At 43.2% G+C, this 22439-nt stretch overlaps 1 protein-coding gene across 5 annotated transcripts in view; it reads right to left on the reverse strand.

The window, feature by feature from the left end:
* The window catches only part of SIN3A (SIN3 transcription regulator family member A), a 73272-nt gene that overhangs the window by 50258 nt on the left and 575 nt on the right, over positions 1-22439 (reverse strand). Inside the window, exon 1 of one of the 5 annotated variants that reach the window (XM_074232747.1) lies at positions 19939-20003. The exons of 1 other annotated variant lie outside the window; for it this stretch is intronic. The gene's annotated coding sequence lies outside the window, so the exon portion shown is untranslated. Of the gene's footprint in view, positions 1-323; positions 18881-19938; positions 20004-22439 lie in introns of those variants that run through there. 3 more of the 5 variants (XM_074232746.1, XM_074232745.1, XM_074232744.1) reach the window with 3 other exon arrangements.

Genomic DNA, 22439 nt, shown 5'->3' on the forward strand with positions numbered 1-22439 from the left:
ATTCAACAGAAAAACTCTAAGTATACCTCATTTCAATGAGCTTTGAAGATACTGAGTTTTTACAAAATGAAGGTGTGTGACAACTGTGGTAGACCAAGTCCATTTGGCACCATTTTCCCAAGAGTGTGTGCTCACATCGTTTCTGTGTCACACTTTGGCAATTCTCACAATATTTCAAACTTTTTCATTATTATTATATCTCTTATAGTGATCTGTGATCAGTGACTTCTGTTGCTACTATTTTAATTGTTTGGGGGCACCAAGAACATGTTCATATAAGTTGGAACTAATGGAAAAATGGTGGAAGGACACTTGATACTTACCGTGTGACCTTGGACAAGTCACTATTTAACCCTGATTGCCTCACATCCAGAGCCATCTCCAGTAGTCCTAATTCATATCTGGTCACTGGACCCAGATGCTTCTGAAGGAAAAAGTGAGACTATTGACTTAGCACAGTCCCTCCTCCCCCTCCTCCTCCTCCTCCTCACTCAAATCCAATGCAAGTGCTTATTATGGCACAACCTCCCTGATGTCATAGCCTTCTTTGAGAACAAAGGACAAACATTACTCTTCCCCTCTCTTCTCAAGACTTCCTATTCCCTGAGGCCCAACAATATTGAAATTTAGGCCAATTAATAACCCCACAATTACACCAAGTGTTCAAGTGAAATGAAGAGTCAATCAATGTGGCAAACTTCACAATGTCTGAATTTAAGAAACTTCACAGCCACCCTTAATCAATCAGCAGCTATTAACATCAAGAGAAGACCCTCCACCAATAAAAAGATAACAACTTTTGGAAAATGTTGATGATGGTTAGCATTTTTAGCAGTAAGGTATGTACTTTTTTCTTTTAGACATACTACTGGTATGTATACTCTGTATACTAAATCAACAACATTCTAGTATAAACATCACTTTTATGTGCTTTGAGGAACCAAAAAAGAAATCGTGTGACTCACTTTATTGCAATGATCTAGAAACCCAACCCTGCAATAACTCCACAGTAAACCTGTGTAAGTAAAACTAATCAAATCAATAATAAAAACAACAAAAATCATGTTTTTTAATACCAACAGATACATAAAAGTCTTTTCACAAAATAGGAAATTCATCTCTACAAAAACACTAGAAAACAGGAGAAAGGGTAGTTTTTCTTAAAATTTTCATTAGTAGGGGCGGCTAGGTGGTGCAGTGGATAGAGCACTGGCCTTGGAGTCAGGAGTACCTGGGTTCAAATCCGGCCTCAGACACTTAATAATTACCTAGCTGTGTGGCCTTGGGCAAGCCGCTTAACCCTATTGTCTTGCAAAAAAAAAAAAAAAATTCATTAGTATATATCCAAAACTAAGAACTAGCTTATCTATAATGGGGATAAAAATAGAGGCCTTTCCAGTAAGATCAGGAGTGAGGCAAAGATGTCCATTATTACTATTTTTATTATTCAATATTATACTAGAAATGCCAGCTATAGCAATTAAATAAAAAAAGAAATGAAAGGAATCAGCATGGCCAATGAAGAAACAAAACAATCACTTTTTACAGATAGGATAATATACTTATAAAACTCCTTGAGAATCCAATTAAAAAACTTGTCAAAACATTAACAACTGCAGGAAAGTTGCAGAATATAAAATAAATCCACATTTCTCTATGTTGCCAACAAAACTCAGCAGGAAGAATTAGAAAGAAAAATTGCATTTAAATTAACTGCATACAGTGTAAATACTTGGGAGTCTGTCAAGACACACAAAAGAACTGTATGAAAAATTTAAAAATATTCACACACAAATAAAGATAGATTTATTTAAACAACTGGAGAAATAGTATCTGCTCACAAATAGGCCAAGTCAACATAATAAAAATGACAATACTGTCTAAATTAATTTACTTATTCAGTACTAATCAAATTATCAAATAATTACTTTATGGAGTTAGAAAAAATAATCTGGAGGAATAAAAAGTCAACACTACCAAGAGAATCAATAAAAAATGTGAAGGAAGGCAGTCTAGCCGTACCAGGTCTCAAACTATATTACAAAGCAGCAAACATCAAAACAATTTGCTAATGAAGAAGAAATAGAATGAATCTGTGAAACAAATTAAGTATACAATATACAGAAGTAAAATGAACTTGGTTAACCTTTTCTGGATAAACCAAAGCTCTCAGGTATTGTGGTAAGAATTTTTGTGACAAAAACTGTGGGAAGGACTGGAAAGCAGACTGGCAGAAATTAAGCATAGATCAATATCTCACACTATATACCAAGGTTAAGGTCAAAATAGGGACATGATTTAGGCATAAAGGTCAATTTAGGGAAGTATGAAAACAAAAAAAAATTACCCATCATAAATGAACAGGGAAGGAGTTCAAGAACAAACAATATATAGATTCACAGGAAGTAAAATGAATAATTTTGATTACATAATTTTTTTTTTAGGTTTTTGCAAGGCAAACGGGGTTAAGTGGCTTGCCCAAGGCCACACAGCTAGGTAATTATTAAGTGTCTGAGGCCACATTTGAACTCAGGTCCTCCAGACTCCAGGGCCGGGTGCTCTATCTACTGTGCCACCTAGCTGCCCCTGATTACATAAATTAAAAAAGTTTTACACAAAATCAAAATTAGAAAAAAAAAAAAGGAGAAAATTTGGCAATGTTTCTCTGATAAAGGTCTCATTTCTCAAATATATAAATCAATTAGCCAAATTTATAAAAATACCACTTCACATCCATCAGATTGGTTAAGTCAGAAAAGGAAATGACAAATGCTGGAGGGATATGAGAAAATAAGTACTCTACCCTACTCCATCATTCTGGAAGAACTGTGAACTAGTCCAACTATTCAGAAGAACAATATGGAATCATGCCCCAAAAGACCATAAAACTGTGCATTTACACTGACTCAACAATATCTGTCTCTTGGGTCTATACCCCAAGGCAAACAAGTGAAAAAGGAAAAGAATTCATATATACAACAAGATTTAATGTTGTGTTTCAGTTCTTTCTGATTATAGTGATCCCTGGCAAAAGATGCTATCATTTTCTTCTCCAGCTCATTTTAAAGCTGAGAAAGTAAGACAAATAGGGTTAAATGACTAAGAGTCAGAAAGCTTTCAACTGCCATATTTGATCTCAGTTCCATCACTCCAACCACTATACTTACCTACTTGTCTCCCAACAATTACTAAAACAGCTCTTCTGTGGTGGCAAAGGCCTGGGGAGATTAAAGAAATGTCCATCAATTGGAGAATGGCTGCACAAACTCTAATGTATAATAATTACAATGGAATGCTATTGTGCTATAAGAAATGACAAGGAAAGTAGGTTTCAGAAAAACCTTGTAAGTCTCATGAACTTATGCAAGGTGAAGTGAACAGAACAGAACCCAGGAAAATAAGCTACAAAGTAATAGCAATATGTAAAGATAATCAACTATGAAAGACTTTGCAACTCTGGGGCAGCTAGGTGGCACAGTGGATAGAGCACCAGCCCTGGAGTCAGGAGGACCTGAGTTCAAATCCAATCTCAGATAATAACTGCCTAGCTAGGTGACCTTGGGCAGGCCACTCTTAACCCCACTGCCTTAAATAAAGTTAATAAAAAAAAAGAAAAAAGGAGTTAGCAACTCTAATATAATGATTCAGCACAACTACAAAGGAAGGACACAATAGTAAAATTCCATCCATCTCCATATAGATCACTTAATGGACTCAGTGTAGGGGGAGTGAAAGGGACAAGAATAAATTAATGTTTTTGCATAAATTCATGTGCATACTGGATGTCATATTTCTTGCCTTCTTAATAAATGGAAGAGCTAGACAAAATTTGGAACTGAAAATAAAAATAAAGATAAATTTAATAAAGATGAGGTAGACATAAAAAAACCTCATGCATTTCCCCCCATGACTATAAATAACATTTTCCATCTACATTTATTATTGTTGTTCAGTCACTTTAATTGTTTCTGACTTTTCTTCATAAAGATACTGAAATTTGACATTTCTTTCTCCAGCTCACATTACAAATGAGAAAACTGAGATCAAAAAAAAAAGTTTATGTAACTTACCTAGGGTAACATAGCTATTGTCTGAGGCCATATTTGAACTGAGGTCTTCCTAATTCCAGGCTGCCCTATCCTCTGCACCAGTAAGGTAGCTATCCCTCTTTTAGTTTACTTGTTGCTAAAATGGACAAGTAAGCTACTTCAAATCTGCTGTGGTAATTCAAGGCAGTAACTGAAAAAAACTTCAATTCCTGAACGCTTATGTAGCTCATCCACTGCTAAAAAAGATCAGAAGGCAGGGACATGGGAGTGGGTTTAGGGAGAGAAGTTAATGCTAATTTTCTGTTTCTATCTTCCCTGTATTGCCTCCCAATTATTTTTTGAGATAGCCTTGAATTATTCTAGGGGAAAAAAAGCCTTAATCCTAATCTCTAAGAATCTGTTTTGTAAAATTTTAAACCAATGTATTCAAGAAATTGACTTGTTATCTCGTTCATTTTCATTCCAGGCCCTTTGTAATAATAATCGAGCTCGTCACCTGCCTCAAATCAGTCAATTCTTCATATGACAAACATGCTGAAAATAGTCAAAGAAATAGACTACATGGGGAAACTGGGGCAAATTTAAGAGAAAAAGATTAATTTTGATTATCTATACTTCTGAGAATAATATCCTCTAATACTTAACTGGTTTGTCACAAAAAAGATGACCCTAATGCAAGAACACCCAATGCCAGCTTTATCCTTTCTATAGACAGACCCTCCATCTATGGGAGTCTAGGCAGGGTAACAAGCAGACATGACATTCCACTTTCTATCCAAGAACTGCAGGTAAAAAAGTTTAGATCACACCACACAGTGGGCATAACAATGGACTAAGAATATTGGCTAAGGCTGAATTCTGATATTATTTTGGCTTAACAGAAATGAGTGGCCAAAACAGGCTAATTTAACAAACTTCAACATTTTATCTTGATTGACTACTGTAATGCTCACTTTATCACTCTAGATTCAAAGTTTTTCATCTATAAAACTGCTTTACTCAAGCTACAAAGTTGTTCTGAGAATGAGATGAGACATTATATGCTCTTCAGAAACGAGAGCCATAATATTTTAATTAGGTTTAATTTAAGTTTGAACAAAAATAAACCTCAAATAGTTTTTCTCTTTATATCAGTATTTTCCACCTTGCTCAAATGTAAAATCTATTAAGATTTTTATTGTTTTGTTTTACAAAAGGACTAATCTCTATGGTACATTTTCTGGCTTCACTCTACAACTATATAGTTAGAAGAGGGAGGCTCATGAACTTTTTCTTAGTAACCTAATACAAAGCACAATGCTAGGCTTTGGGAAGAGTAAAACCTACTGGCTAGGAGCCACCAAAAAAACTTTCAATATAGTACAAGAGAGTAGGGAAGATAAATAATAATAAAGTCCCTACCATTGGCCAAGTAGGACAGAGAACATTCTAGGCTCATCAATTTTACAAGTGAACGAAAACAGAAATTAAGAATCTTTTAGACAACAGAAAACCAAATACATGCTGCATCCATGCCAGCCTCTAAAATATGGTTAATGATAAATACATAAAAGAATTTCTTTCAAGTGTTCATGGTTGCCTTCTAAAATTCTGCAATATGCTAAGAGAACATACACAGGTAAAGAAGCAGTATCTATCCCTTCCTCTCCATTCCAACTGCCATAATGTGCAAATCCCAAATACTTCCAGCCCTAATTACTGAAACAGTCTCTGAAATTTTTAGTGGGGAAAGGGAAGAGGTCCGGGAAAGGTTTTGAGAAGAAATGTTGCTTAAGCAACCTTGAAGGAAACAAGGGATTCCAAGAGGCTGAGAAGTGAGGTAGGGGAGACAGCCTAGGTGAGAGTGTGGAGATGAAAAGACAGTGGAAAAGTCATACAATTCAGAAGGGGAGCTAGGTTGGGGCCAGGCTGGGAAGGGAGGGAACCCACCCACATCATCATCTAGCCTTATAGCTCTCTAGGGCCAGCACAATTCTATGAGGAAAATACTCTATATCCCCTCTTTACATCTGGGGAAACTGAAACTGAGAGAGGTTAAGTGACTTGCCAGGTCACCCAGCTAATAGACGTCTGAAGCAGGTATCCAAGTCAATACTGTATACACTGCCCTGTCTAGGGTCCTCATCCCAGAGCAATGGGGGAGTCCCTGGAGTTGGATGGGTAGGGAAGTGCTGTGGCTGGCACTGCACTTTGGAGCTGCAAGTAGAAGAGAGTGGAGAAGGAAGGGAGACTCATGAGGATCCAGGCTGCAAAGAGAGAGTCCCAAGAAAAAAGGGATGGAGGCCTGAACTACATTGGGGTGTGGATGGGTTTTGTGTCCCACAGTGCAAACTTGTCACATTCCTGCTCAAAACCCTAACTTCTTAGCCTTGTAATTAAAAACCCTCACAATGGGCACCTACCTACTTCAAAATGCTAAGTAATCCAAATTAATAGTTATAAGATTTAGACCTGGATGAAACATTAGAGATCATATTCCATCTCTCCCTCACATTCCCAAAAGAGTTCCTACGCTTTCCCATTTCTTTACCTATGTTATTTCCTCTTACCTAATTATAACTCCTTCTCTATTTTAAATCTGTTAAGGCTTTATCCATGAAATTTTTCTCAAAAAGGAGCCAAGGCTCTCTAAATCTGCATACCTCCTTATCTGTACTACTAATTTTATAAATTATATAAACTGGGGCAGCTAGGTGGCACAGTGGATAGAGCACTAGCCCTGGAGTCGGGAGTACCTAAGTTCAAATCCAGCCTCAGACACTTAATAACTACCTAGTTGTGTGGCCTTGGGCAAGCCACTTAACCCCATTGCCTTGCAAAAACCAATCATTTTCAATATACCTTCAAATGATCAATAAATTTCCTCACCACACCAGTTGCTATTTAAAGGACGTATGGGCTAGAAGATATAAAGTTAATTCACTGACAATAAATCCGGGTGTCTGAGTTTGAAATATGTCTCATAATTAAGTCATTCCAGTCAAAGAACATTTATTAAATATATACTATATCCCAGGTACTGAAAATACCAAGACAAAAAAAGAAATAGTACTTGACCCAAGGAACCATTCTATTCAGGAGACATGTATGTATATAAATATATTCAAAGTAAATGTAAGGAAGTTTAAGAAGGGAAGGAACAGCTGGAGGAGATCCAAAAAGTTGCCAGTAGAGGCAGTACCTGAAAGGTACACCAAGAAGGTCAGCAAGGTTGGACGTAAGTGACTAAAAAGGGGAATAATATATAAAATGGAACAGATTAGAGACAGGCTGCTAAGAGCTTTAAATAAAGTTCAAAAGCACCCTTGAAATGGATTTTCTGCAAAACAAGAGAAATAAAGATGAACAGCATTGTTCAATGGTCCCACTACTCTTCAACCTAAGCAAGGATACATTTCAATAATAATAAGGGGTTGAAATGTCTTTAGAATTAATGCATTTATCTGCCATCTTCACTAGGCTTTTTGGTTACCACTATTATCTTAGTCTTTGTTCAATAACTTATTATACTGGTTGTGAAATTCAAGTGTGAACAGTAAGCTCCTTGAGAGAAAGACTGATTTAATTTTTGTTGTTGAATAACTAGGACTGAGGTAGAGGGCCTGGCACAGAGCAAGTAGGCACTCAATAAATTCTCAATTAAGAAACATTGCAGATGGGAATTCTTATGGGAGAGGATTAAAAATTTTCAAGAGCAATTCTTCCCTTTTAGCTGTCGAAATAACCAGTATTAGAGTTACTAAAACACTGAGTGTTTAGATTGATTCTCATTTACACTATCCCTGTAACTACTAAACTAAAATTACAATATACTTCTTCTGTTTCATCTACAGCATGTATTTTCTCCAACTCTGTCAGTGATCAAAGTCAGCTCCTTGCAAATCAGCACAACTTTCACACCGAAAGTAGTGTTATCTCCCCAAGTACTTCTTGGTGCCCTTTTTTACTGATGATGAAATTCACAGCACCTTAAATGTCCTATAATGCCAATCAAAAATTCATATTACTCAGATGGTACAGGAGGGAATCCAGAGAGAACTAATATGTGCAATACTAAATATCAAATTATGAGTATCAAATATGTTGCCATTAGTTTCCAAACTTCAAAGTACAATATAAAGCAATAATCAATACTGTTTGGTCCCAATTTTTAAAAATGAAAAAGACTAAATAAACAACAATCAGAAAAAAAAACTCAGTAGTTTTTAATTGGGTTTACTAAACAAATTGTTCGAGTGGGTCTCTATTCAACTGCTTGGAAACTAGAGACGGAAAATAGAGACTTTGAACAATCTCAATAAAATAAGAAATCTATGATCATAACAGTTAAATAATAAACTTTGACTTTTGCACAAGAGAATTAAAACAAGTATTTCAAATTGGTCCAAGGCAACAAATAGTTATCATCATTTAAAAGACTACCCCTACCCCTAAATCACCAATGAAAAATACAAATTAAAATAATGTTGAATTTTTCACCTCTTCCTAAGCAAAATGGCTCTAAGTAACAAAAGGCTGAAAAATGGGCAATACTGGAGGGTCTACAGAAGCATAATCACACCAGTAAACTATGAATAAATCAATCATTCTGAAAAATCATTTGGTATCATGATCAAAACTTAAGTTAATAAAGACTGAACATTCACATCATTCGACCCAGAGCTTCCACTACTCCAAAGAGGGTCAAAAATGTATTTACCCCATATGCTCAAAAACTCAACACTATGTTAAAGCATGTCTATACCAAGCTTGTTTTGGCAAAGTACTTTACAAATAGTGTTTCATTTGATCCTCATAACAATCCTAAAAGATGGGTGCTATTATAATCCACACTTTACAGATGAGCATACAAAAGCAGACATGTTAAGTGACTTGGCCAGGGCCACACGGAGCTAGAAGTGTCTGAGGCTGGATTTGAATTTCGTTCTTCCTGAATGGAGGGAAGAGGTCTATCCTGTGCCATTTTTTTTTTTAGTAGACAAAGAACTGGAATCAAAGTAGATCAATTAAAAAATGGCTAAAATAATAGTGGTACATGAATATAATGCAACATTATTAGCCTGTAAGAAGCAGTAAATATGAAGTATTCAGAGAAGCAAGTAAAGATTTACGTGAAAACATGCACAATGAATGAAGAAAGACAAAATACTTAATGATTACAGCAATGTAAATGCAAATAAAATGAAGGTTAATACTGGGTTAATTACAATAATCAATTTTGGCTTGAGGAAGAGATCAGTAAATAAATTAATGAAGAAAGCAGTCACAGGAAGAATCACAGGAGAGGAAAACTGCATTCTGCTGTCATATGCATTAACTTACGCTTAAGTTTTTCTTTGTTAGGAGAGAAGGTTTATAGGGGGGCAAGTTATATATGGAAATAACTGCTGTTAAAAAAAAAAGACATTACGGCTATTTGTTAAAGTATGCCCCTGTAAATCTTTTAAGTTTCTATAAGAAAACACTTTAATGAAAAGCTAATACTTTTCATTCTCAACCCAGTCCTCAGGGGAATCATTTTTAATACAAATAAACATGGTGACCATGATTTCTTGAAGAGAATTATAAAATAAATTTTTAAACTCAAGAGTCACAGCCACCAAGACTTCCCTAAAACCCACAACTCTGATTACAAGGTACAAGGAAAAGGGAATAAGGTGATTTCAGAGCCATGGAGGCAATTCTGGCTTTAGGGATATTTATTATTAGTTTGTTATTTTTTCCATTCACTCACCACAAATTGCATAGATGTCTATATGCTTGCAGTTAGCTGGTAGAGTGAGTAGAGAATTGTACCTCAAACACCTGAATTCAAATCCTCTTCAGATACTGTGTGACTGTGGGAGTTATTTAACCCTCAGCCTCAGTTGTCTCATCCAGTAAAATGGGGATAATTGCTTTGATCCCACAGTGTCATTTTGAGAATCAAAAGAGATAACAGGAACATTCAATCCAATAAATATTTATTGAGGCACTGAGCTAAAGCCCTGGAGATACAAAAGGGCAAACACAGCCCCTGCCCTCAATGATCTTACACTACAATGGGAGAGACAACATGCAAACAGATGTATAGAAACAAGCTCTACCAGGCTACATAGGAAATAATTAGAAAAGGGAAGGCACTGGAATTAAGAAGGGTTGGGGAAAGATTTCCTGAAGAAGGCAGGATTTTTGTTGGGATTTAAAGGAAGCCAGGGAGGTCAGAAGTCAGGAGTGGAAGAGGGAGAGCATGTCAGAGAGCCTTGTTCATCAAAAGGCCAGGAGACCAGTTTCACTGGATCCAAAGAAAGCATTTTGGATTTGCTGGAGGCAAGAGACACTGGGGTTTACTGAGTAAGGGGCAGGGGAAGGGTTGGCATATCAGACCTGAGTTTTAGGAAAAGCACTTGAGTGAATGAATGGAGAAAGAGTGGGGAGAGACCTGAGGCAGACAGAGCCACCAGAAGACTTACAATAAACCAGGAAAGCACTTTACAAATCTTAAGAAGCTAAATAAATCTTGTTATTATGATACTGCATCACAACCACATATTTATGCTAAAAAAGATGAAACAAATGGAAGAAATACTTAAAGAATGCAAAGACCTCAACAACCATCCAGTCACAAAAGGAATCTCCACTATTTAACTTATGTGCCAAAGTCTCCAGCTTCTTCCTGAAAACTTCCAAGGTAAGGGGAGATCATCTTCTGAAGCAGGCTAATGTACTTTTAGACAGCTCTCATTATTACTTGGTTTTTCTTAAAATAAAAATCTAAATCTTTGTCTTTACATCTTCATTCATTGTTTCCAGTTGTCTTCTACAGCCCTCCAGAACAGTCCTAACTTAAGCCACCCCAATTCCCAAGCTTCTCTTCCCTTCTCTAGACAACCTCCAGGTACAAATTTCCAACTGATCCTTATAGGATATACCTCCCCAAGTCCTTTAACCTTTAAACTGTTTTCTGGAGAGCCCAAGATAGCAATAGTTTTTTTTGAATGCCACATCACCCTACTGATTTGTCATCCATAAAAACTCAAGATACAAAAAAAAAGAAAAGAAAAAAAAACAACTCAAGATACTTTTCAGAGTTAACTGTTTCATAACCAAGTCTCCCTTTATCTTAAACTTATGAAATAGGCTATATAGATCCTTTCTCAGAATCATATTTTTGAAGGTATATTATACTGGAATAGTTTCACATTCACAGACCCCAAGTTAGGAACCCTCTTTCTGAGATGCTAAGATCTTTTTGAATCTTAGCTGTCATTAGCCATCACTCCTAGTCTTGCATCTTCAGCAAATGTGATAAGCATGCTAACTATAGATTTGCTAGTTATTGATACAAATGTCAAATAGCACATATTCCTGGGGTATTCCACTGGAGACCTCCTGCCACTTAACTCAGAACCATTAACAACTCCATAGTCCAGCCATCCAATCAATTCTATCTCCCCATTTTCACCACCGAGATCTAAGTGTTCACACAAACGCACTCCATTAAGATCAACGAAGAGAAGAACCAGGGGGGTTCTATCAAACTGGACACCCAGGAACTTCCTAATCTTCACACTGTCTCAGACTGAGCTAGAACAGGGTTTTAAGTATGGACTTAAGGAGGAATTGATTCCAACCTGCACACTCTCTAAAGGCAAACAACAAAGCCTGTCACACTTGCAATGACAGGTTGTCAAGGGAGTCAAGGAGCACTGCAAATATTTGAACCTGGGTCCTTTGGCTCCAAGATGAATGCCTTTCTCAGAGCCACACAAGGCCTCCCTATGCTAAGAGTCTCCACATGCCCAAAAATGTTATGACACAGTCATAGAATTCTTAAATCTGAAATATCATACCCAAGCTCTGCCATCTAACTAGTAATGAGGCCTTCAATGGGGAATGGCTGAACAAATTGTGGGGTATATGAATATAATGGAATATTATCGCTTTATAAGAAATGATGAGTAGGAGGTAGCTATGGGACACCAAACCTGGAGTCAGGAGGACCTGAGTTCAAATTCAGTCTCAGACATGTAAAAATTACCTAGTCGTGGGAGTTTGGACAAGCCACTTAACCCCACTGCCTTACAAAAACAACCAAAAAAAAAGGCTCAAATTAGCTACCCAAAGCCAACGATTTGGGACACAGAAATGATGAGCAGGCAGACTGCAGAAAAACATGGAAAGACTTTCCTGAAATGATCTTGAGTGAAGTGAACAGAACCAGGAGAATATACATGTAAACTTTAATGGCAATGATAGACTTGACTATCTTCAGCAGTACAATGATCAAAGACAGTTCTAAAAGACCTGCAATAGAAAATGCCATCCACATCCAGAGAAAGAATTATGGAATACATCATCTTCACTTTTTTAAAATTGTTTTTTTTTTTGCTTTCTTCTAATGGTTTCTCCCTTTTTGTTCTGATTCTTCTTTCACAGTGTAAATAATATGGAAATACGTGCAACATGATTGTGCATGTATAACCTATATCAGATTACTTGCTATCCAAGGGCTGGGGGAGGGAAGAATGGGAGGGAGAACATTTTTCAAAAATGAATGTTGGTGGACAGAGCACCAGCCCTGGAGTCAGGAGTACCTGAGTTCAAATGTGACTTCAGACACTTCTGTGTGGCCTTGGGCAAGCCACTTAACCCCAATGACTTGAAAAAACCTTTAAAAAAAAAGAATATTGAAAATTATCTTTACCATATAATCGGAAATTTTAAAAAGTTAAATAAATAACAAATAGTGATGAGGTCTTGGGCTAGTCACTTAACCTCTATAAGGACAATTTCTACTTTCTACCTCCAGGAGTCTGGGGTTAGATCCCGGCCATCAGCAATCCAGTGAAGTGAAAGCCCCTTCCCAAAGATGCACATCATACTTAAAATCATGAAGAGCAGCCTGGAGCACTGGGAAGCTAAGTGGCTCTGTCTGCCTCCTGCCCACTCAGAGTCTACAAAACCCTGAATTCAGTTTTCCTGACTCCAAATCCAGCATTCTATCCACAACACCAGTTGTGGATTAGAGTCAAAGAGAAACAGATCCCTCAGGGCTACTTCTAACTTAGAAAACCTCAGGGTAGATGGGAAATGAATGGAGCACCAATCTTGGAATCAGGAGGACAGGAGTTCAAGCTGCATGACCCTGGGAAAGATGGGGGCGAGAAGGAAATAAAAGAAAACCACAGGTAAGCATTATCTATGATTTTGTTCAACATCTCCCAATTACAATAATATATATAAAATGGCAATTAATGGAAGTTTCTTTCTGTATCAAAAATAGGAATCTTAAACAAGAGTAAATAATTCTTGCCTAATGACAAACTAGCTCTTTAAAGCTGGGCAGTGAGTTTGCTACACCCATAAGACATTTTGCTGTTTCTCTTTTCGGAGGTCAAGTAAGAAATACACTTTTAACCTCAAAGCTTGAATATATACTATCATATAAAACAACTAGATAAGGCCCAGAAGTTAAATGACTTGCCTAAGGTCATAAAACTAATCAACCTTAGAGCTAGAACACTGATCTCTAATAGCTAGTGTCCTCTCCACCATTCCTCTCAGGAAAAGGATTTGGTATGATGGTCAATCACCAAGCTACCAGAGAGAGAGATGGGCATCATTCCAAGAATAGAAGCAAAAATATTTGTGTTTCTTTAAAAAGGACAATAATTAAGCTTCTTAGCACCAATTAAAATCCAGTCTTTCATTCTCCAAATCCCAAGGGAAAAAAATTCTCCTTCCTGAATTACCAATCATACTGATTTGGCATTCTGCACATGTAACTTTGTACCATCTTCTAATGTATGGAGGTAACTTGGCAATCATCTAGGTGGGTTCCCATCCTCCAGGGTCTTACAACAACTAAATTCTTGGTAACAAATGGATGTTTTTTACACAACTTCGTGTCTTTAACTGCTAGAAAGGTGTTAATTTAGGTTTAAGGAACACATAAGTAATTCTACCTGATCTATGCATTTACCTCCACAAACTATAATTACTCTTTAAAAATGTGGAAATACTTCTCAGAAAGGTACACCCATTTCTTTATTACATTGGATTATCTATTCTAAATGCCTTAGTTACCAGGGTATCCTTTAATAGCTTAATGTATGTGTGACTTTTATAAATTTTTTTTAAAACACCTAAGTGTCATTGTCCAGAATTTTCTATCAATCACAAAATTTACAGAAGGAATCTGAGGTTCAAAGACATTGAAAAACATAAAAAATTCATGGCAAAGCTATAACTCAATTTCACACCTTTAAACTTCCAATCCAGCATTCTTTGGCCATATCGAGTTGCCTTTCTTGGATCAACCCTGGGACTGACGTTTCCTTAAGGACCTTATAGAAGAAGCTGATTCCTATGGTTCTGTCTCAAACAAAACTAATAGAAGCAAACACAATGGATGCTCACACAATTCTCTTATACCAAAGTTTCAAGCAGAAAGCTAATAATATATATAAAATGGCAATTAATGGAAGTTTCTTTCTGTATCAAAAATAGGAATCTTGAACAAGAGTAAATAAGAATTCCTGCCTAATGACAAATTAGCTCTTTAAATAAAGATCCAGGTCAACTCCTGTTTCTGTTTATCATAATGGGGCCTTAAATAGGGGCCCCCAAAAGTTTAATATTCCAGATGTCCTATTATATAGAATCTGAAGAATGAATTGCTGGAAAATTTGTAGTTCAATGCACTTTGGGAGCAGTAACAAATAATTAAAGATCATAACTACAAACTGGATAAAATTATCAAAGCTAATCTTATTAAGTTGAACTATTTCATACATAAGAGAAATGTGGCAACTATTTTGCTTTACATGTGCAAATACTGGTATTTCAGCACCATAGAGAATTATTATAATATTTACAAATTTTTATCAATTTGGATGCATTCCTTCCAAAGTATTTATTTAGAACCTACTATATATGCAGAACAAACCGCTTGATGCTGAGAGAAATAAATTAAGATTGGTCCAGGAGAAAAAGCATATGCAAATAGCTATACAACAAAAGAGAGCTATAAGAGATCCAAGGAGGGTGAATAGGGAGTCAAGGAAAGTTGTTCATGTCAGAAATAGATCTTCAGACAGCAAGAGTTCAGCAGGAAGACATCAGGGGAGGTGAATGAGGTGAGCAAGAGCGAAACAATGCTAGCAACTAATCTACTCTGGGTAAAAAAAAAAAAACAAAAAAAACCAAACAAACTGTGCAGTGTGAAGAGACTGGAAAGGGATGCTCCCCCAAAGGGAGGAAAGCCTTGATTGCCAGGTTGAGGAGTCTGCACTGTTCTTGCAAAGAGGAGCCCCTGATGGCTTCAGGAGTACAATGGCATGATCAGAGATTCTTGAAACAAAAAAACTATAGCAGTCCATTTAAGACTCCTGGATACTCCCCTTCCCTTTCCTAAATCTACTCCTCTTTGACAAGAGCCGGACTATATACAATCTCTACAGCTGCTTCCAATGTCATCACTCCAATTCTCATTTTTCTCTCTTCTGCCTGTGATGCCCCAATGAGTTTAATTCAATATATTTGACAAATGCCTATAGCTTGCCTAGCACCCAAAGAAAAGGAGGATATGTGAAGCAGATGCTGTGAGAGGCAGGGATTGGTAGAGATAAGGCATAATCAAAAGCATTCAATATTAGTCTTCTTCCCATTAAACTAACATTCTGGTAAACACACAACACACATGTATACTGACCTCCATCACAAAGTCTCAAATAAATTACTATCAAGTTAACAGTAAAATTCTTCATAATCCGTAAAGACAAAGAAATTTCATGTCTTGAAAAGGTAATTATGATGACAATCAAATTAAAACCATAGAACACGTACCAACTTTTAGTATAAACATTCTGAGATATCTATCACCTTCAAGTTTTAACTTTGGCAATACAGTGCTTAGTGAAAGAAAATTCCTCTTCCAATTATTGGTTTTGTCTCAATATTATTTTATTTAAAAGGTGTCACAGGACAACAAAACAAGGAAAAAAGTAATTTAAAGAACTTTTAGAACAGTGACGCTACTATTCCAGCAACCAGTCTTGAGCCTCTCAAAGTGCTGGTATTCACAAACATTACAAAGTAAGAGATATAACAACTTAACTAGTGATTAATAATAATATTATTGGCAGCTGAAACATACATTTAGAAAACGTTTACTCTGTGCCAGGCACCGAACCAAACTTTTTACAGTTATCATTTCACAACTTTGCCAGATAGGTGCTATTATAATCACCATTTGATAAATGAAGAAACTGAGACAGAGAGCAAGTCCCTTATCCCAGTCAGACAGTTATATGTGAACTCAGCTCCTACTGACTCCAAGCCTGACCTTCCATCCACAGTGGCAGGTAGAAGCCCTACAATCTATATAGTCCTAAATGTTATAAATAAAACTGATGTCAAATAATGCCTCTGGCATCAGTCCTAAAGCAATTAGTCAAAGGAAAAAATAAAGTGGAATAAAAACAAGAACAGTGAAAGGAAAAAAGAAGTTATCAGGAGCTACCTACTTCCAGAACATCTGTAGCCCTCATGTAGTAAACCTAAAAGACAATGAAGAAAAGACTTTTATTTTAGTCTGCAGATGATCTTCAAGAAGAGCAGTATCAGGTAGAGCAAAAGTACCAAGGAAAAGAAACAACAAGTGTTTTACTAGACAGACAAATCTAATAAACAGGACATTTCAATCATTGATGAAAAACAAATGAGAGAGAAAAGTGAAGAAAAACAGCTTTCCATTTATGTAATTTTACAGAATTATTAAATACTTGTAAGTCTGCAGACTAGATGGAAATTATCATTCAGTGCTACCAGTATCATTTCAATTCTGATATAATTATATTTTTTAAGCCAATCACCTCAAGCAACACTTGAACTGAGATGTAGAATATAATAAATTCCCTAAGATTAAATTTGAATGTCCATGAATCCAAGTCTTTGGATTTTGTAACTAGAATACAATTTCCTTGCCTTTCCTTAGACCCCCTAGTTTCCTTTAAATTTCAGGTCAAGAGCTGCCACCTCTTCTATGCAACTTTTCTCTCCATCCCATGTACCAGTGCCTTCCCGTTTAAGTACATTATAGGTACTTACAAATGGAAGCTGTTTCCCTTGCTGTCACTGGATCCAAGAGCCTGGCTGTTAGGCTTGTTGGTTGATTGAGATTATAAGTAAAATCTGAATTATAATATTTATTTCTTCATCTATTTCTTCATACAAAACCATGGATTCATGTGGGACAAATGATCTATTTCCCAAAAGTGCTCACCAATAATAAATATTCAGTTAGGCAGGCACATTAAAATACAAGCCAGATTCCTACTTTCATTTCTGAGTTTTAAATGCCTTTCAAAGCAGGAGAGGGAACCAGGTCTGCAAACTAGACTGAATGGGATTCATGAGTCTTGGAAACCAGACTCAACCATGCAAGCCAATTTCAACATACTGTTTGTTCATCATTCCAAGACTTAAAAAAAAAGTTCCACCAGTATTGAATGAAAAGGATTTCTTGATCAAATTATTCAAATATTACTTCAACCTACTAAAGGTATGACAATCTTTGACTTTAACTGGAATGAACTGATTTAATTCTGCAAATACGGTTATTCAGCTTTATCTGTCAAGTACTCTGATTAATAAAAAGAGATCAATGATTAAAAAAAAAAGCCCCATCCTCCCCTAATCATTTTATAGCACCTGTTTTTGTGGAAACAAAGAAAGTACTCATCAATTGAGGAATGGATAGACATGTAATGGTATATGAATGCAATGCAATATTGAGAATGCGATAAGAATAAACATGAAAAGCCTGACAAGAACTGATACATGCTGAAATAAGCACAAGTGGGAAAAATAATATTCAATAATTAAAACTAGAAGTTAAAAAAAAACAACCAAAATTGAATACCATGGAATAATGACTAACATTGGCCACAAAGAGTACTTATGAGAAGATATCTCTCTCTCACTCTCTTTGCTAAAGCAAGGGGTGGAAAACTGAATATATTAGATCTTTAGTGTATTGCTAAACATTTTTTCCCCCTCTTTTTAATTCTTTGTTATATGGATAGCTCCCCAAGAGGGAAAGTGGGGGGGGGGGGGAGCAGGATACAATGAGAAATACAGGAGATGTCAAAGATTTCTTTTAATAATCCGTGTCATCACCTCCGTTTCACTTCTGGAATTTGATACTGCTCACATAAATCATTATGGGATAGAACAAGGACTAGGTTATTCCCAGAGTTCTATGTATGACCCTCCTTCAAAATGGGATCCTATTTTCTCAATTATTAAAAACTCTCCATCATGGAGCATAGCACCCTCTACAAAATGGATACTATATTGAATTAACCTATTTTCTTAAAAAAAAAATACAAAATCCCCCCCACTCTTAAAAAGCAACTTTTTCTTGAACTCCCAACTAACTAGCGTTCACCTTGCTTGAGAAGCCCTTATTTTCTTTCTCCCTATCATAGTGAAAAGGCTTGTAAGCTCACTTCTCCCACCTACCCTAAGACAAATTATTAAAAAAATACAGGAAATAAAACTGTACTTTTGACTAAGTGGTCATTCAAGAAGATCTGCTGTTTGTCTTAAAAGGTTTCCTTTCGACTCACATACCATCATGTGATCAAGCAAGTCTTCTTTGGGAAGAAACCATTTCTTCTATGTTGTTCTAGGGCCCCCCAACTATCGGTGTGTGCGTGACCGATGAAAGGAGCCCAGCTAGGGTCGCATGTGCCCGAGATGCACGACAGAACCGAATCCCACCAGGACGCAGGGGGCCGTGCGGCCGCGGCCGGAGGCCGGCCGGGCTGTGGCCAACTTCTCGGACTCCGGGCACGGCCGGCCGTGACCGAGCTACTTCCATGGCGCCAGGGCCGCGGCAGTCCGGCCTCCCGCCCGCCGAGCCGCCGCCGGGCCTGGCAGCGGGCACGGGCCGGGGCACCGGGCACGGGCCGCCTGGACCTCGGCTGCCGGGACAAAGGAGGCCGGGGCGTCCGGCGGCCCGGGCGGCCCGGCTCCACAAGTGAAGGCGCCTATTCTCATGCGCAGTCCCAGGCAGGAAGCGGCCCAGCCCGGCCCGCGGGCGGCCGGGCCCCGGTTCCCGGCTCCGGGAGCGGCCCCGGCCGGGCGCGGGGGCTTTGTTCGGGTCCCGCTAACATGGCCACAAAACCCGCCTGGCACGCAGGCGGGGGGTCGGAAGTGGAGCCCCGAGGCCCGAGCGCGGCCTGCGCCGCGGCGGGGGGAGGGCGGGGCAGCCCGGCGGCACCCGGGGGGCCCGGGCCCGGCCCCGCCGCCGGGGCTCCACGAGGAAGCCCGAGCCCCAGCCCGAGCCGGCCCCCGGCCACGTCCCCGCCGGCCCCGCCCCCGGGCCCGGCCCCGGCGCGCTCCCCGGCACGGGGCCCGGGCTTCCGTCCAGCCGCGCTCCGGGGCCGCAGCCGCCCTCCGGGGCCGCGCCCGCCCCAGGCCCCTCCCCGCCGCCCCGGCCCGGCCCGGCCGGCCCCCTCCGGGCGCAGCGGGCGCGAGGCCCCGGGCCGGGCCGGCACCGGGCGCGCCCGGCTCCTCCCCCGCGCCCGCGCCCGCGCCCTCCCCCGCCCCCCGCGCAGGGAGCTCCGCGCTCCGCCCCGCGCGCCGGGCAGCCTCACGCCCCGGGCAGCCTCGCGCCCGGCCGCGCTACGGGAGGCGCCGGGGGCCGATCCGCCCGCACACGCCCCTCGGGCCCTCCCCGCCCCCACGGCCCCGCGCCGCGCGGCGGCCCGGCCCAGCCCGCTCCCGCTCCCGCTCCCGGGCCCAGCGGGGTGGAAGGAGGGAGGCGGGCCGGGCGCGGGGAGGGGAGGAGGGCGGGCTCGGCGCTCCCGCCCGCCCGGCGGCCGGCCCCTGCCCTCACCTCGGAGCCGCCTCGGCCCTCCTCCGGTCTGTCCCGTCCGGGGCGGCGGGAGCGCCCGGGCTGCGCGGCGGCGGCGGCGGCGGCGAGGGGGCGGGGAGGGGAAGGGAGGCCGGAGCGGGGCGCTGGGCGCGGGGCGCGGGGCGCGGGGCCGGGCCGGACTGGCAGGCCCCCCGGCGGGGGCTGCGGCGCTCACGGGCCCCGCTCCCCGGCCGCGGCCGGACCCGGGGAGGGAAACTCCGAGGGGGGAGGGGAAGGGGGGGAAAGGCGAAGAAACCGTCTCCGCTGCCGCTGCCGCCGCGGCCGCTTCTCTGTTACCCGGGAAATCCCGCCCACTCCCCTTGCCCGCCCCGCTGAGGGGAGACCCAGTCCTACCGCGCTACGGGCTCCGGGGCCTGTTCGTCAGGCCCGTCGCCAATCACTACTCCCGGCCACCTAAGGCCCGCCCCCGCGCCCCCCCCGACACACCGCAGGGGGAGCCACTTACCTTCCCCACACCCCTATTGGCGGGGAGCTCCCCCAACTCAGACCCACCTATTGGAGGCGGCCGGTTGACTCCCGCCCACTCGCCGCACGGTCATTGGAGAAAACTAGGAGATTCTTTGCAATCTATTGGAGGAAGGCACGAAGCCCGCCCCATTCCTGTTACGCTATTGGAAGAGTCGCTGAGCTCCCACCCCGCTGGCTACCTCATTGGGAGAAAGCTCTCTTCCCTCCCCCCCCAGCTTTTCTACCACCCCAGGAAGGTAACTGGTGCGGTGTAAAATGTCCGTAAATGAAACGGACCCCGCCCACCCCCGCCCGCCCCTAAATCTCCGCCCACCCCCCCTCGGGATTGGAGGAATTGTCACAGGACAGCGTGGCTATTGGGCCGATGACCTGTCCAGGAAGCAGTTCGCTCCGCCCCTGAGGCAGGAGGCTGCGCCTCCCAAGACCTTTTGTGGAATGTTTACACTAGAGACTGAACCCTAGAGAATTCCGGGTCCCCGAGTTAAGGGGTGGCGCCCGCGGCCGGGATCCCCGCTCACGGACGGGCTAGAGCTTCCGGAGTGCGGCCCCACGCCCCCACGAAGGGCCCTCTCTACCCCACCCCCCCTGCAAGCGCTGCGGCCCCCCCGCGGCCCTCGGGCCGGGCGGCAAGTGCAGCCTCGGTGAGACGCCCGGAGCCGAGGCGCTCCCGGGGCCGCCCCCGAGCCGGAGCCCCGCAGCCGGGGCCGCCCCCGAGCCGGAGCCCCGCAGCCGGGGCCGCCCCCGAGCCGGAGCCCCGCAGCCGGGGCCGCCCCCGAGCCGGAGCCCCGCAGCCGGGGCCGCCCCCGAGCCGGAGCCCCGCCGCAGTGTTCTGGGAGGGGGGCGGGGGGCTGAAGAGCGAGGCGTCCTGACGCCCCAGGGCTACAGCCCCCCGCAACCCGAAGCAGACCCGCGGGTGCAGAGCCAAGCCGAGCGGGGCTGGCCCGCCCGGGGCGGGGCGGGGGCCGGGGGCGCGCACCCCTGGGGGCCGGCGCGGAGGCTCCTCTCCGGCATCCGCAACCTAGAGCGGGGCAGCGAGCGCCGAGCCCACGGGAGCGCTTCCCCTCGGGTCTGAAAGGACGCGCCGGGGGCGCGGGGCCGGCAAGCCCGCTGCCCTGCCCGGGCGCAGGCCGGGCCGGCCGGGCTGGGCGCGGAACAAAGCCCGGCCCCGCTGGGGGCGGGGAGCAGGGGAGCCGAGCTCCGCTCCGGCGCCTCCCTCGGCGCGGCGTCCCGGCGCACGCGGACACCCGGGGCCCGCAGGCCCGCAACAGGTGCTCTGCCCCCCGAGTGCCCCAACAGGTGGGCAGGGGGCTCGGCCCCGGCCGCCACGGCGCCCGGGGGGGGGGCTCCAGGGGACGCGCCGCTGCGGGCAGCGGGGCCCGGACCGGCCCCAGCAGGCCCGGCCTAGCTCGCACCCCCGCGGGGGGCAGAGCGCCCGACTTCCGGGAGGGCGGCGCGGGGCGGGGCTCCCACGTGTGGGGCAGGGGAGGGGGCACACCCTGCGCTTCCTCACGCCCCCTCCCCCGCGGAGGCGGGCCGGCCCGTTAGCCAATCCACTGGGCCGGCCAGTCCTCCTAGCCTTAACTCATGCAGCTTCCGGGGCCGGGGGACCCGGCCACTGGAACCAGACCCAGGCCTCTGGATAGGCGGAGCTCGCGGGGCCGCGGACCAATAGAGACCCAGGAGGGGGAAGATGGAGTCGCTGCCGGTCAATAAGAAACAAGAGGGGGCGGGTGCAGGCTGGCAGCGCGGGGGGGTCAGGCGGGGCGGAGGAAAGGCGCGGCCCCGCCCCTGCGCGGCCCCGGTTGCCCGAGCCACCGCCGCAGCAGGTTGTAAACAGGCCGGGCCCGGAGCGGCGCCCCCGCGCCTGCGCGGACGCGCACAGCTGACAGCGCCCCGCCCCCGCCGCGGCCCCGCCCCCCGCGCTGATGCATTTCCTCTTCCCGAGCCGGAGCGTGCAGACTCGGCGCTGCCCGCTCGCTGGCTCCCGACCTTCA

The sequence above is a fragment of the Macrotis lagotis genome, chromosome 4 (genome assembly GCF_037893015.1).
Source record: "Macrotis lagotis isolate mMagLag1 chromosome 4, bilby.v1.9.chrom.fasta, whole genome shotgun sequence".
Taxonomy (NCBI): Eukaryota; Metazoa; Chordata; class Mammalia; order Peramelemorphia; family Peramelidae; genus Macrotis; species Macrotis lagotis.